This window comes from Phaenicophaeus curvirostris, chromosome Z (assembly GCF_032191515.1).
Source record: "Phaenicophaeus curvirostris isolate KB17595 chromosome Z, BPBGC_Pcur_1.0, whole genome shotgun sequence".
Lineage (NCBI taxonomy): Eukaryota > Metazoa > Chordata > Aves > Cuculiformes > Cuculidae > Phaenicophaeus > Phaenicophaeus curvirostris.
In genome coordinates, this window is record NC_091431.1 from 38,654,546 (window position 1) to 38,663,980 (window position 9,435).

General features: G+C 38.5%; 1 non-coding gene across 1 annotated transcript; it reads left to right on the forward strand.

Annotated features, from left to right (window-relative positions):
• Nucleotides 1-270: 270 nt before the first annotated feature.
• LOC138733764 (U6atac minor spliceosomal RNA) lies at nt 271-385 on the forward strand. Its single transcript, XR_011339457.1, has one exon. It is a non-coding gene; the product is annotated as a U6atac minor spliceosomal RNA (small nuclear RNA).
• Nucleotides 386-9,435: the final 9,050 nt, after the last annotated feature.

The window sequence follows — 9,435 nt, forward strand, 5'->3', positions numbered from 1 at the left end:
TTTAAAGTTGAATCTACTTTTGCTCTTGCTTCTGCTGGACTGTGATCGTCAAAGGCAGTAAGAAAATTGGGTGACAGGAATCAGATACAGAGTGGATCTTTCATGTCTGAAAGTCCTAGAGAGATTCTGCAAGTGGAGCTTAGTCAAAACTTCCTGTCGCTTTTTAAAACTACACTTGCCATGTTACTTTTTAATCTCAGTAAAGAACTGTCAATGTTTCTACATGTGCTAATCGGACAAATTTAGGTAAATATGCCCCAGCTAAGTTCCATGTCTTTAAGGTTAGCACTCCCCTTGATAAGGATAGAAGAGTCTCCAGTGTCCTGTACAACATGCATATGGCTGTCACTGCCATCTACTTTATAGCATGTAACCATGTTTTTTACATGGCTTAATGGTGAACTTGGCATGTTAACTTTATTATTGGACTTGATGATCTTAAAGGTCTTTTCAAACCTGAATGATTCTGTGATTCTTCATGTCTACTGAGCCAACATACATTATTTACAAAAAGCAAGCAATGCAACATCTTGAAAATTAAGAACTATCTTGACAAAAAGAAATTACTTTCATTAGAAACTTTCATCTATTGGCTTCTTACGTTATTTTTTTCTTAGTGTGTTTCACAAGATGCCGATTTCTTCTGTGCATTGCTGCTTGCTTGGGGATAGAACTAGACTCACTAGAGATGAGCCTAGGAGTATCATGCCAATGCTTGGGGTGAAATTGATAGAGCAGCTCAAGTGCCTCTACACCAGTGTACACAGAATGGTCAACAAACAAAGGAGCTGAAATTCATTGTGCAGCAGAATAGCTATGACTTAGTCACCATCACAGATACATGGTGGGATGACTCTCATGACTGGAGGGCTTCAATAGATGGCTATAAGCTCCTCAGAAAGGACAGGGAGGGAAAGAGAAGTGGTAGCATGGCTTTGTACGTTAGGGAGGATTTTGATTGTACAAAGCTCAATGACTACGATGATAAAGTCAAGTGCTTACAGGAAAAGGATGAGGAGGAAGGCCAACAGGACAGATATCCTGCTGGGAGTCTGTTATAGACCATCTGACCAGGATAAAGGTGTTGGTGAAGCATTCTGAAAGTGGCTGGCAAAGGTCTTGCAATCACTACCCTTTGATCTTGTGGAGGACTTCATCTTACTGGACACCTGCTGGAAATACAACACAACAGACAGGAAAGAGTCTAGGAGGTTTCTGGGGTGTGCTGAAGATAAGTGAGCCTACCAGGGGATGTGCCCTGCTTGATCCACTGCTTACAAACAGAAAAGGACTGGGAGAAGATGTGATGGTTTGAAGTCATCTTGGTCATAGAGACCACGAAATGATAAGAGTTCCCAATTCTTGCTGAAGTAAGGTGGGGATCCAGCAAAACCACTACCATGGACTTCCAGAGGGATGACTTTGGCCTGTTCAGATCACTGTTTGAGACAGTTTCTTGGGAAATAGTCCTGGAGGGCAAAGGCTGGACGTTCTTCACAAAGGAAATCTTAAAGGCATAAGAACAGGCTGTCCACATGCACCACAAGACTAATCAGTGGGGAAGATGTTCAGCCTGGCTAAACAGGGAGGTTTTGGTGGGACTCAAGAAGAAAAAGAGAACTTACCTCTTATGGAAAAAAGGGCAGGCAACTCAAGGGGAGTCCAGGGATCTCATTATCTCATGCAGAAAGAAAATTAGAAAGGCAAAATACCAGTTCAAACTTGATCTGGCCACTCTTGTAAGAGACAGCTAAAATTGTTTTTACAAATACATAAACAACAAAAATAGAACCAAGGAGAGTTGCCATCATTTATTGGATATGGAGGGGAATGTTGCCACCAAGGATGAGTAAAAGTCTGAAGTGCTTTGTTCACCTCAATTTTTAATAGTCAGATCAGTTATCCCCAGAGTATACAGCACCCCAGACTGGAAGGCAGTGTTAGAGATCCAGATAAACTCCTCATAATCAAGAAGCAAGTAGTCAATAACCAGCTACACCACCTGGACACTCACAAGTCTGTGGTACCAGATGCGATCCACCCAGGAGTACTAAGGGAGCTAGTGGAGAAGATTGCAAAGCCATTCTCCATCATTTATCAGTCCTGGTTAACAGGGGAGGTCCCAGATGACTGGAAGCATCCCAGGGGGACGCTCAACTACAAGATGAGCCAGAGAGATGATCCAGAGAACTGCAGTCCTGTCAGCCTGATCTCAGTACCATGGAAGATTATGGAGCAGAACATCTTGAGTGAGATCACCAGGCATGTGCAGGTCTGCCAGAGGATTAGGGCCAGCCAGCGTGTGTTCATGAGAGACAGGCCCTGCTTGACTAACCTGAACTCCTTCTATGACAAGGAGACTTAGTGGATGAGAGAAAGGCTGTGGATGTTAACTACCTGGACTTCAGTAAAGTGTTTGATACTGTTTTCTGCTCCATACTCCTAGGACAGCTGGCAGCTCATGGCTTGAACAAGTCAACTCTTCACTGGGTAAAAAAAACTGGCTGGACAGCCAAGCCCAGAGATCTGTGGTGAACCAAGTCAAATCCAGTTGATGGCTGGTCACAAGTGGCATTCCCCAGGGGTTAGAGCTTGTGATGTTTAATATTTTTATCAGTCATCAGGATGAAGGGGTTGAGTCCACCCTCAGTAAGTTTACAGATGACACCAAATTAGGTGGGAATATTGATCTGCTCAAGGGCCGGATGGCTCTGCAGAGAGACCTGGACAGACTGGATCAGAAGGCCAAGATCAATTGTGTGAAGTTTAAAAAGGCCAAGTGCCAGGTCCTGCACATCAGTCACAACAATCCCATGAAGCACTACAGGCTTTGGGAAAAGTGGCTGGCAAAAAGCCCAGGAGAAAAGGACGTGGGAGTGCTGGTTGATAGCCAGGTGAATAAGAGCCAGTAGTATGGCTGGGTGACTAAGAAGGCGAAGAGAATCTAGACTTGTATCAGAAATGGTGCAGCCAGTAGCACTAGGGAAGTAATCATCCCACTGTGCACAGTGCTGGTGAAACCACACCTCAAATACTGTTTTCAGTTTTGGGCCCCTTGCTACAAGATTGCCAGAGCATGTCTAGAGGATGGCAGTGAAGTTGGTGAAGGATCTGGAACGCAAGTCTTATGAGAAGCAGCTGAGGCAACCAGGATTGTTTACTCTGCAGAGGAGGAGGCTGAGAGGAGACCTTATCACTCTCTACCTCTACCTGAAAGGAGGTTGCAGTGAGGTGGGTATTGGTCTCTTCTCCTGAGTAACAAGTGATAGGATGAGAGGAAATGAGCTCAAGTTGCACCAGAAGAGGTTTAAATTGAATATTAGGAAAAATTTCTTTACCAAAAGAGAGGTCACTCTGCCCCAGGAAGTAGTGCGGTCACCATCCCTAGAGGTATTTTAAAAGTGTGTAGATGTGGTGCTTAGGGACATGTTTTAGCAGGCATGGTGGTGGTGGGCTAACAACTGGACTTGATTACCTTGGAGGTCTTTTCCAACCTTAATTATTCTATGATTCTATGACTGCTGCATTCTCATCCTGATCCTTTGCCAGAGAGATTTTTCTTGGAGGTGGGTCAGTTTTCTTTATCCTCTTCTTTGGCTTGAATAAAAGAATTCTTGGTATCTGCGTTTTTCAAATAAATATCAGTAACTGCACCAGTGATAAGGTGCTTACAGATAATTGTCTATGTAAATTAGTTCTTTGTACTCATATAGCACACATCATCACAAGGTTGACAAAGGGATGTGTAATATTCATACTTTTAGTTCTTACATTTAAGTTACCAGATATTATTCTAAAGAACTCACGAGAGTAAAAACTGGACATATTCCATATAGCAATATACAGCTACTGAACTGTATAATTAAACAAGATCATTACATATTAATGCAGATTAAAGAATACGCTTTGACATATGAGTATGTTTTGCTAAATCAGGAATAGATACGTTGCTTAGAAAAAAAAATCAAAGACAAGTTTGAATCAAAACCTCCTTCTCCTGCAAATTAACCTCTTCAAAGCTTCAATTATTTTTTGGTTCTTCCTATTCTTGACTTACATATCTAGTGTTAGAAACTCAGAGATCTACAGAAGAACTATATGCTGAAAATCCATTATTATTGTGCAGGTTTTTCTTTTCCAGAAATTACTAAATTATTAATACTGTTTAAAAAGTTATTGAAAGGGATGCAAATAATATTTAGGATAAAATTTTAAGGAGGAGAATGCTTTCCAAAAGAAAAACTTAACAGAAAACCATGAAGTGCAATATACCAGCAACTCATTGCATGCTCCAGCTCAGAGGAACTTCCTATTAATAAAAACCTGTTTTAATGAAAACAATTTGCAAGTTCATCTCTCAAAAATATTGTTTTAGAAATATTTTATTAAGGTGTTGAAAAAATCTTTAAAAATTTTAAAATATTTGGCTTCATAATTTCATGAAAATCTTGAGTTCTGTTAAAAAGTATTTCCCATTTTAGAAATACATATTAATTACATTCAAAGGGTGCTGAATAAAATTACTATTTACTCAAGAAAATAAAATCTTTAAAAATTTAACAAAGTACTTCATTTACTTTTTTGGTCAGTCACAACTTTCAGGTGTTTATGCTTTCAACTGAACAGGAAATATTTTTCTTTTTTAGGAAAATCCTGCTGAGCAGAAATACTCCCATATATCATACATCCTTCTTTTCACTGTGAGTGTGTTCATAATGTTAAATTCATGGCCACTGCCTCTCTGTTGTGATTGATCCACTGTCCATAACTGATTCAATTATCATTGTCAACTCTGACAGTTTTAAATGAAGCTGGGATTCATCACACTTTTAAATGCAAAATCTTGATATCTAATACCATTTCCTTGTTCAGTGTTTAGAGTGGTTTTGTATATGATGCAGACCAATACCTGCATAATAAAAACCCACAGGACTTTCTTTTTCTTTTAGACAGATAGGATAGCACATCTGTAAGGAAAAGCTCTACATGATTTGGCGAGGGAGGTGGATATATTTAATGAGTTTAATCATATGCTATAGTATTTTTCCTTGATTGACTCATCCAGAATTTTCCACATACCGACACATTAACTGTACTGACATTAGAAAATTTAATAATAAAACAAAAAATATAACCAAGCCAAATATTAAATCCATATAACTGAGACACATATTAACTCTCGTTCTATACTCATTGTCCACGTTTTGCCATCTTGTTCTCTGTGTGGTTAGTTAATCAAATAGTATATAATAAATATTTTTAAGTGGTATATGCAATGTAAAAACAATTATTTAACGATTGTTTCCCTGATTTCTGTGGTTTATTATGTTAGAAAACTATCTGTGAATGTCAGAATTACAAATACCACTGTCATTACATTAATTCTAAGTTTTCAACTATTTTTGTGCATGCAGTCATGGCTTTTGTTATATTATCATTCTCAATATCCACAAGCTTATTTTAAACAACTTAGAGGAGGTAGCAGGGAACCTGTCTCATTGTATTTTGGATGTTTAATATACATCTGACATAGGTTACTTCAACTCCACCACTGAAATTCCAGTAATGTTTACTGGAAACACTGACCAATCAGCCTCATTTGTGTTTCCAGTAAGATCATGGAACAGATCTTTCTGTCAATGCATATGGAAAACTGGGAGGTGGTTAGAGACGGGCAGGATGGCTTCACCAGGGGCAAATCATGACTACTAATCTAGTGGCCTTCTGCATTGCATTAACTGTATTAGTGGGCAAGGAATGGACTATGGACGTAATCTGCCTGGAATTCTGTAAGGTCTTTGACATGGTCCTCATCAATATTTTTACCTCTAAATCAGTGTGACATCAGTTGTGATGTGTGAACTGTTAGATGGGTAAGGAATTGGCTGGATGGCCACATCCAAAGAGTTATAGTCAATGTCTCAGTACCTCTAAGTGAAAGCCAGTAAGGAGAGGTGTCCCTCAGGGGTCCATACTGGGGCAAGTATTCTTTCATATCTTCGTCAATTACATGGACAGCAGGATCGAGTGCACCCTTAGCAAGTTAGTGGATTATATAAAGCTGAGTAATGCAGCTGATATGCTTGAGGGAGGGCATGCCATCCAGAGGAACTTTGACAGTTTTTAGGAGTGGGCCCATGTGATTCCCATGAAATTCAACAAAGCCAAATGTATGGTCCTGTACCTGGATCAGGGCAATCTCCAGTATCAGCATAGGCTGTGGGATGAATGGATTGAGAGCAGCCCTGCAGGGAAGGACTTTGGGGATAGGGATATATGTAAAATTAGATATTAGCTGTCAATGTCTGCTTACAGCCCGAAAAGCCAATTGTGCTCTCTGCTGCACAAAATGAAGTGTGGCCAGCAGGTTAAGGGAAATGATTCTTCCCTTCTACTCCACCCTTAATGACACCAGCTGCATCAAGTTCTAGGGTCCCCAGTACCAGAAAGGCATGGACCTGTTAGAGCGTGTCCAGATCAGGGCCATGAAGATGGTAGGAAAGCTGAAATATCTCTTCCATGAAGAAAGGCTGAGACAATTGGCATTGTTTAGTCTGGAGAAAAGAAAGATCCTTGGAGACTTTATTGCAGGCTTTCAGTACTTCAAAGGTTCTTAAAAGAAAGATGGAGAAAGACACTATACCACGGCCTGCAGTGACAGGACAAGGGACAAAAATTTTAAACTTTAAGAGGGTAGATTTAGAATGCAAATATTTATGACGACAGTGGTAAGAGACTGGAACAGGTCGCTCAGAGAAGCTGTGGATGCTGCATCCCTGGAAGTGTTCAAGATCAGGTCATATGGGTCTTTGAGAAGTGTGATTTAGTGGCAGGCAGAATAGATTAGATGAGTTTTAAAGGTGTCTTCAAAGCCAACCATCCTATGATTCTATGTTGCTGTTGATCTATAAGCCACCAAGTGCTGTGGTTTTGCATGAGCCCCACTGACTACAAACAGGGCTACAGAACAATTCTAGACCTGTGGCCCGTATGCTGTGTAATGTCATTTGGCAGATGCCAAAACCGATTCCTCTACTCATCCATGGGCTGAAGATTCATGGAGGAGAGGGAAGGCCACACCATAAGTAAATTAATTGCTGGCTTATGACCATAAGACAATAAGCAAAACACATTGCTCTTATAAGGACAAATGCCTGAACTGTCCAAGTGGAAGTAGATAGAACTAACACATATTTTTCTTCATCCTCAGTTCCACTCCACAGAGTCTTTGGAGTTTTATTTTTTTCCTTTGTTTTCCTAACTCTTAACTTTCTTTTTCTCATTTTTTGGGGCTCCTTTTATTTTCCCAATATTGCCTTGTACTTAAACGTAATGAACTCTTGGTTTGCCATGTTATGCCCTTGGCTTCCTTTAAGTCCCAGTATTCAGCTTTAATGGAGATATTTTGTAATCATTATGGTTTTCAGGATAACAAATGCATGAGGAAATTAGTCGGAATTTTCCAAAACAGAAATATTTATGGAAAGATTCAGGCTTTGCCTTTGGGCTAAATTCACATCACTGAACATTTCTTTACACAATGTTATTAAAAAGGCCTTGTCCAAAATTTGAATGCAACCATGACAATTCATAGGGATATTTGCAATGACTGCCTTCACAGTGATTATAATAATAACAAATGTCTCTACCTCAATGTTCTTGTAACTTCTTATACCTGAAGACCTGATAGCATGCAATGAGCTCTCTAAGATCCAAGGAAGAAAACAGAGGAGTTATTAGAAATGTAGATGGCAAGTCTATATTACTGTTTCAATTCAGAGCGAAAGAAATTTTGAAGAGATTTTTCCAAAGCCCTTATTTAAAATTTCTCAGTTCACATTGAATAGTCTTGATGCCTACAGACAGGGTATATTTAAATTGATAGGTACCCTTTGAAAGACATATAATAGTTTCCAAACAATAATGGCTTTTAGCCGATGGGACCAAAAATCTGAAATAAAAAAATCCCTGGAACACATTTAGCATGGATATCAGACCCTCAGCTCCAACTCTTTCTCCTTTAGATCTACTAACATAGTTACAATCTTATTATACCATTATTTTATCAATAATTATATACAATATATCCTATATCTATTAATACAAATATAATCACTAAAGCATATCACTCTGTGAACACTGCAGTTATTTCTGTTTCTTGCAATGCCAGAGCTAGTATATTGCAATTAATAACTTCAATATCCCATATAGCTTTATAATTTTCATCATCACAGATATAATTTTGAACTTAGAAATAAAATGGAACTTTTTTAGAGTTGACATTTGGATCTGTAATTCTTTTACTTAATCCATCACTTTCCAGTGTGAGGACAGAGGTTTTACAGAGTTTCCATCAGTATACAACATTGTCATGGAATGTATTCAATGATTGGTAAAGAGATGGCTGTTTTATATGTAAAAACAAAAGGAGAAAATTTTACTCCTCATTAGCAGCAACAGCTTATAAATTTTAACTGGGTCATGGGAATATAAAATGTATGCAAAACAGAGAAACGTCATATTTATTGAAAACTATGGGTTTTAAAAATAGATGCATGGATTGAAAACAAAATCATCCAAGCTTGGGAATTAAGGTTCCAGGAGTAACTTTTTTAAAAAAATTTGGTAGTGTTCTCAAGAGATCCTAATTCACTTGTGCTTCTATATAGTGTGTTAGGAAAGGTAGAAAACTTCCTTTTTATTGAATGGAAGGAGATAAAAGACACAGCAAAGCCCTAGGCATTGTTTTTGTTTTTCTACTTTGCAAGAAAATGCAGTCTTTGACACAATGGCTGGCAATCAGAAATCCAAATCCCATGCAGAATTTCGCACCTTCACTGTAGTTTTCACAAAGGTGTTTTCTTTCATTCCAGAGAGAGAATAACTTAAAAAAAAAAAAATAAAAAATCTATCACTCTATCACTCTTTCCTGATGGTTCATTCAGATGTTTCCTCCTTTCACATGCAGGGCTATGCATATCTGTCCTTCAATCACTATTTTTTTGTCATCACATAGGTAGATCAAGTATCAAATTTTGACTTGGTAAGAGGAGGCTATACACTACCTGCTGTTAGTGCAAAGACATTTACCACTTCATGAACAGTACCTTTAATTTTGTTGTCCTACTCACAGGTGAAAAAGACCTAGGAAGAGGAAAGATTCTAGATTCCTGTTCAAGTTACATTAGAATCTTCTTCCTACTACCTACCTGCATTCTTACAATTAAAGACAGGAAATTAATAAGACTATAGCTGATTCATAAATCACTCATAACTATAGGAGTGGCAATTTTTAAGTCAAACTCCAAGAGTGCAAAATGGGTCTTAATGCAAAAATGCTTATAAAATACTTAAATAACATTTTTTAGTGAAGCTTGAATGCCTGGATATCCACAGAAATTTTAATGGGACAGACAGTTTCCTTCTACATGAACC